Source organism: Capsicum annuum, chromosome 5, assembly GCF_002878395.1.
Source record: "Capsicum annuum cultivar UCD-10X-F1 chromosome 5, UCD10Xv1.1, whole genome shotgun sequence".
In the NCBI taxonomy this organism is placed as follows: Eukaryota; Viridiplantae; Streptophyta; class Magnoliopsida; order Solanales; family Solanaceae; genus Capsicum; species Capsicum annuum.
Genome location: NC_061115.1, coordinates 20283226 through 20290382, shown reverse-complemented (window position 1 = coordinate 20290382; position 7157 = coordinate 20283226). Strand labels below are relative to the sequence as shown.

The 7157-nt window shown below is 35.0% G+C and overlaps 1 pseudogene; it reads left to right on the top strand.

The window, feature by feature from the left end:
- The first annotated feature begins 6043 nt into the window (after positions 1-6043).
- The window catches only part of LOC107870386, a 38681-nt pseudogene continuing 37567 nt past the window's right edge, over positions 6044-7157 (top strand).

Below are 7157 nucleotides of genomic sequence, written 5' to 3'. Positions count from 1 at the left end.
TATTTCTTGAAGTTGTCTCCACCTAGAAAATGCCTACCACCTAACGGCTTTGGGTAGGGAGCACTAGCCGTCGAGTAAGACCCAAAGTTTCCCCACTTCTTCTTAGGCCACTTCCCACTATCCCTGCCATTCTGTCATTGGCCACCACCCTGCTCAGGGAACCTAAACTTTTTGCCTTGATTTTCCCCTATTTCAGTATGATTCTTCATCTCTTTCTCTACCTGCTGCATGTACACAATCAACCTAGAGATTTTCATGTCTTTGATCAACAAGGCAGCCTTACTCTCCAATATTAAATCTCTGGATAACCCAAAAATTAAACTTCCTCATTCTAGCTCTCATTCTAGAAACCATGTCCAGAGCATACTGAGATAACTGCTGGAACTTTAAGGAATACTCCTTGACTGACATTTTTCCTTTTTTCAGATTGACAAACTCTTTCGCCTTTGCTTTCCTCAACTCCTGAGGAAAGAAGTAGTATAGAAAAGAATTAAAAAAATCCTCCCACAGAGATGACTCAGCACCATCATCCCTTGACTGATCCCATTCCTCGTACCATTAGTACATGACATTCTTTAGTTGGTAGGCAGCAAACTCCATGCCTTCCACATTTGTGGCATGCATAACATGGAAGATCTATTCCATCTCATCTAGAAAACCTTGAGGATCCTCTTTTATATTAACACCAATAAAGGTTAGAGGGTTTAATTTCATAAACTGGCCAACCCTTGTGGCCTCAGAACTTGGAGTAACAGATGCACCACACACAGTCTAAGAAGTTACCAACTGATCCAACATATAAATAGACTAATGAAACTCAACATTCATCACTTTATCCTGAGGAGCTCGAGGAGGACTAGAGGGAACCGATGGAACTCAACGAGGACAATTAGGAACTTGACCCCATAAGTAGAACAGGTACCATCAACATTGTCCTCAGGTATAATAGAGAAGTTTTCGTAAGCTTCAGATCATCGAGGAGGTATGATTTGAAAAGAGAACAAACAGGAATTAGAGGAGAATTCAGGACCTTAGACTCTACAGCTCAAGAACAGAACACAAGAAAAAGAATCATTCTTAAATGTCTCGTAACCTCTTCCTTATGAGTGTGGCACGCTACACATCCTTAAAAGAGACTCTACTAGACACAACTTTGTGGACTCCCAATTGACCATAATTGATACCTAATTTTTGCCCTTCACAACTAAGTTTAATCTTGAGTTTTTTCGATTTTAAATAAAATTACAATATTTATTTATCCGAATAAAAACTTTTCGAAAATTTTATGTACGGAATTTTGTCATTTTAAGTAGCTATTATATAAAAGCATATACAATTATACGAGATTATATAATTTGGTTACTTAAATAATTATTTTATGAAAAATAGTATTTTAATCAAAGCTTATCTTGAAAATAAATTCAAAAGGTTGAAATCTTGACTTAAATATAATTTGTTCTCAAAACAAGTTCTTTGAAAAAAAATACTTGTTTGATTTTATCAAATCAAGAAACCCGGAGATTAAATGAGGAATTAATTCATATCGAACATCAATTTAATTTAACCAATCTGTTAAATACTATCATAATTGAAACTAAATTGACTACAATTGCAATGCAATTGGCCAATTAACTTTCAATTTGGTCAAAATTTAAATAGAATAGGCAAAATTAGAATTGAAATAATTTTTGAATAACCGCTAATCGAAAATAACCCCAAAAATTATCAAATCCCTAACTATATACCTAGCACAACAATTTTAAAACTATCAGCAGCCTAAAATCAAAACCAATTAACCCAACAACAATAGCCCAAACCGACAACCCAACAACGCAACCCGACCTAGCCCATTTCTACTAGCTTCTTCAGCAATAATCCACCAAAAAGAACCGACAATATTATCTTAAAAAACAACATCAGTAAACAATAATAACTTCATCGACAAACACTAATGAACAATGACAACCTAGCAAAACCTAACCCATCTTCGACCCAAAGTCAACCCGCAACCCATGACCCGATCCAGCGGAAGTTAGCCTACAACTCAATTTGGGTGACTCAAAATTGACCCACGCTTCATCCTGTCCACATGACAATGACCAGCTAAACAATATTCCATTAATTTGAATTCTAAATTCGTACCAAAATAGTACCGTTCCAGCTCATCCCCTATCCTTTTTTTCAAAATTTCCAAAATTACGCCTGTTAATCCAAAATCCCACATCGTTGGAGAACAACTCATTCCCCATTGTTGTTTCCTACAAAAGGGTCACTGTTGAGCCAAATGAACTAAGTCTTGGAGGTGGAAAAACTTCCAAGCAAAAACGGTCTTATTTTTTTAGTAGAAAATTTTTGTTTTGTGAAATTCATAGGCTAAACAAAGATTGTGAGTTGAAGATGATTTTTTTCGATAGTGGTTGATTCAGACGAATCTCGTGATCCGATTTTACTGCCCCAAAAAAGGTAAATGCATCTTCTCATTTTATTTTATTTCCTTTTCATCTTCTTGTTCGCGTAATAGCTTTGTAGTCATAATCGTTGAAATGTTGGGACTGTTTGCTGTAGATGGCTTCGATGGCCATAGGGTTTGCTTGAAATAATTGTTTTTATGTTTTTTGCATAGCAAATATTTATACTGCGACTTTTGCTTCATGGTTGATTTTTGTAGTCTTCGGTTTGATTACCTTGAGCTCACTGTCTCATGTTCATATTATTGAGTGGCTTTGTTATAGTATGAATCTCAGCATGTATTGCAAAAATTTATGTTCTTTTTATTGTTTAATTCACTACATTGAGTTCAATGTTCTCATCTATTAATTTACATTATAGTTTTATTTTGGAATCACTATGATGCTAAATTTTTGTTTATCCCCGACACGTCATTTTTTACACTCGAATATTGTTGTCTGATCTGCTATCTCCTTAGCTGAATATTCCTATTTTAGTCTTGATATGTAGTCTTAGTGTAGTGCTACTTTGGTTTGGTTTCGATTTTATTTTACATAACTTTATTTCTAGTTCATGTTTAGTGATGGTTTAATCTACGGTATTAGCTTGATATGAACTACCTCTTGTTTTATTTGACCTTTAAAGTCAATAGGGATAGTAGGTGTATGTCCATAGTAAGGTCGATAATCCTATGAACCTTCAAGGATCCTTTCTTCGACCCTTGAAAGTTCCTTTTGAGTTGGTCAAAGAGAGGATGAGGGTGAGTTTGCAGTCCACTCGCTCTTGAGGATTGCAAGTCATATTTCTCAGTGTGTTAATTGCACATAAATGTAGTTTATCTTTTCGTTATAAATAAGAGTACTTAGATGTTTCGAATCCGCCTAATTACATGCTATCTTAGAAAGTGTCAAACTTTTTCCTACTTTATTTTTCCCTATTTTTTATTAATGTATACATTCTCGATATATTTGGAGGCATAATCTTCTGCTCTTTGTTGATTGCCTATTTATTCCCTTCTTTGTTTTGTTTTGAAATTATTAGATATGTCGAATTTCAATTTTCTGTCCCATGCTTCATCTATTCTTGTAAAGATTGAAAAAAGAAATTAACTAACAATGTGCACATTTTTGTTTGACTTGGCTGATGACAAATAGAAAATTTGTAAGATTTATTCCCAAATTATGCATATGAGTAAAATGTCTTGGCATTAAATTAGTTAGACTAATTTTCCATTCTACCATGTTCCATTTTCATTGATAGTTTATTTTGATTTGAGCTTTAGTCCTAAATTTTATATGCTAATTGTAATCTTTTTTTGTTTGCATGAACCACTTTCATTCGAGTCTATGTGGACTCGTTGTCTTCCATTCCATCAGTCCAACAAGGCCCAATAGCATTGAGCTAGTTCCTAAAGACCCAAAAATAGGCCCAAAATCGCAAGCACCGAATGACGAAATGTGTAGCTAAAGCTACATAAAGGATTTAAGCTACAAGGTTGAAGATAAAGGTGCAAAGAATTGAAATAGGCTAAAAGCATATAAAAAATTTTGGGATTGAAGCCGGGAGAGTCCAAATGGGTTTCAAACCCCTTTTCATAAACTTTCTCTACGTATTTAGCTATTTATTTGTAGTTCCTTTATTCATTTGGGCCTTGAAGTCAAAGTTGTATTTTAATACGAGTGAAGCAAAACTCGATTTAAAAGGTCAAAAAAATAGTTTTGGATGGTTTATGGGCCAAAAGCCCGATATTTAGATTAGGACAGGTGCAAATAGGCCAAAAGCCCAATCAGATTAGGACAGTTATGATAGATTTGGGCTCACGAGCCTAAGTCTTCTATTTCTCTCCTTTCCCCTTTACGTGCTGATTTTCTATCTTATTTGTTTAGACTTAGTTAAATTTCCTACCAAGTCATCAAAATTTATACAAGTCTTTTTCTAAAACCACTTTCTTTTCAAAAAATCAACTTCTCTTTTTCAAAGTTAGTCAATGGTAGTTTTCAAATAGTCCGGATAGCCGCAAGTTAGCGGATATTTTAGGTGCCTTAAAAACCTTCCTAAAATGTTAATAGGAACCTCTAACCCAGGATTTTTTTAAAGCCTAAGTCTTTTTCTGTTTTGAGACTTAGGATTTTATTTTAAATTTTTCTTAATTTCTTTTTAAATAAATTAAGTGGGACTCTTTAATTTCTTAGATTGTTTCAAAATTTTCTTTAAAGTTTCAAAATTATCAAAATCAATGTTTTTCAACCCTTTAAAACCTAAAAAGGATCAAATAGAAATGGCGACTCTGCTAGGGAATTTAAAATAGGTTCTAACCAAATATTTGAATTAGCTTCCTCGACTAATTATTAAACTTTTTATGTGCTTATATTTTTAGATTCTGTGAAATTTAACCGTTGCATTTCATGGCATAATACCACATTATGATTATTAAACTATTTGGGGTTTCGTGGATGTCCCGTCCCCTATTGTTCAACTCCAAGTCAAGTGTTTGGAATACTATGGTTTATCAGCACGTTAGGAGGTCTAAGACTGTTCATATTTTCAAACCCAATTTGTCTGCTTGGGAACCTGTGTCCAAACCCACTCTAGACATCCAGAATAGAGCTAAACCAAAACCTCTTTTAGGCATGAGCCTAGGATGACTCAATACCTGAGGGGGTGTTAGGCCCATTAGAAAACTTGCCCTGCGTCTATTGACTCTGATTCAATTACAGACGAACCATAATTATGTGTTGAAGAAATATATGATATTTAATCCAATCTATTATCCTTTAGGGGTAGGGAAAAGGCTTACTCTATTCACTTTTGTGTAAGATACCTCAATCATCCACCAATTGAGGGAGGAATTAAAGTGATTCAGGCAAGAGATTGATCGATTTGGACGATTACATGATTTCTTAGACTAATGATCAATAGCACAGTAATATGAAAATCGCTTGATCATCAACAGATGTCGCCAATGAGTGGACAAAGCTAAAAGGGTGAAGATCGATAGAAGAGCATTTAGGAACTAATATCCCCTGCACGGGACATTTTTCTTTTTCTCATATTATTTTTCCTTTCCCTAAAGATTGTATCCCTTTTGGGCAATTTTTGTAAGCATTTTTATATATCTATGTAGATTTGGAGGATAATGGATTCTTTTTAAGAAGCATATATTTCCTTCAAAATTCTCTCGTCCAACCCTTGGCTCAAAAGGGTCACCCTAACTAGGATATCTGAATATTATAATGTTATTATATGATATACTGCCTTATGTATTTATGTGTGTTTGTTTGAATCAAAGATAAATTTATCCACTATGCTCCTGTGGATCAGTTTGCCTATGAGGAAAACAACTCTATGTGGTTACTTCTTGTCAAATATCTTGCATTATCTTACATATATAGGAACTAACACATCTACCTTCAAGTTATTTTACTTTACAGATAACAGAAAACTACTTTGTATTGAAATAAACTGGCAGAACATCCTTACTTCACCCGGTCAAAAGTTCATAAATCCTATCCTCTAACCATCATTCAAAAATGACTGGAAGTGACGAAGATAATGCATTGCCATCAGGGACAATGTAATAGCGAAACAAAGTGAGATGATTGTTGAACTCGCGAGAAAATTGGAAATGCTTCAAGAAGAGATGAACCGTACTAGAGATTTGTCTAATTTGTCCATCACCATCAATGCTTCCGCCCTAGGAGAACATGGTACTCCACTCCAAATTTTTCCCCTCAGTACACCTATTCTCGGGAACCATCCAAATAACATATATTCCACCTCTACTTCCCAATTACTCATAGATCCTATAATAAAAAATCCTCTAATTCAGGCTGTCTAAAATACCAATCAGAAAAATAACCCAGATGCCTACCATCCATAAAATCCATTCCTAACCCATAAAATCCATCTCCAAATCCACAAAATTCATTTCCAAATCCCTAAAACCTATTTTCAAACCCACAAATTCCACTCCCAAATCCATAATATCCATCCCCACATCCACAAAACTTATTTCTAAATCCACAAAATCCCTCTCAAATTTCACCAAACTACTCCCAAAGTCTACAAAATGTTCCCAATTTCCAAAAAGTCCTCCAAACCTACCACTCAATCTCCTCTCATCCTCAAAATCAAGTTACCCTCCCAAATCATTCTCATGTCATCATATCCCCTAACATCTACTGATCCTTTTCTAATCTCGAGGTGGACCATTATGAGAAGAAGGAAAAAAAGTAGAGGACTGAGCATGAAAAGAAGGTTTTGGCCATGAATGAAGAGATTATGAGGATCAAGGAATCTCATAGGGAAGGTGATAATGATGCTTTGGGGTATGATGATCTGTGTGTTCACCTCAGAGTAAATCTACCAGAAGGGTACAAGGTCCCCAAATTTGAAGTGCTCAACGGTACTGAAAACCCAATGGCCTATCTGAGAAGGTATTGTGATCAAATGGTTGGGGTAGTAAAAAAATAAGGCATTATTGATGCGCTTATTCATCTGAAGCTTAAGCGACGAAGCCTTAGATTGGTTCATGTCTCAAGAACTAAAGAGATGGTCTAGTTGGAGAGCGTTAGCTAAAGGCTTTCTCAATAGGTTTGCATTTAGTATTGAAATAGTCCCTAAATGATACTCATTATACCGGATCAAGAAGAAGAATGATGAGTGTTTCCGAGACTATGCCTTTCATTGAAGAAAAAAAGTTGCTAAAG